Genomic DNA, 432 nt, shown 5'->3' on the forward strand with positions numbered 1-432 from the left:
GGGTACAGGGGAAGGGTTGCATGGAGGGGATTGTAACCAAGGCAATGAGACGATATAAGATAGAACGAATGTAAAACTAATGTTCTCCCATGTAAACTATCACATAATTCACAATAAAACATTTAAGAAAAAAAAAATAGCTACAGTATGGCAGACTTTGCTCCAAATTTCTAAAGATCTGTGCTGTGATTCACCAATAGAGTCCTGCCAAAGACTCCATACAGTACCTCTATCTGCCACTGACACTTCAGATGGATCATGTAGTCCAACTGGTAGAGCAGCTTGCAAGGCAGCCTGAACCTACTGCAGAGTTTTCTCTTGTTGTGGGTCCCTACTCAAAATGAGCAGCTTTTTGAATTACTTGACAAATAGACTGGAGTAACTCACCCAAATGAATTTGTTGTTGTTAAGTGCCGTCAAGTCAATTCCGAC

The sequence above is a fragment of the Chrysochloris asiatica genome, unplaced genomic scaffold (genome assembly GCF_000296735.1).
Source record: "Chrysochloris asiatica unplaced genomic scaffold, ChrAsi1.0 scaffold00176, whole genome shotgun sequence".
Lineage (NCBI taxonomy): Eukaryota > Metazoa > Chordata > Mammalia > Afrosoricida > Chrysochloridae > Chrysochloris > Chrysochloris asiatica.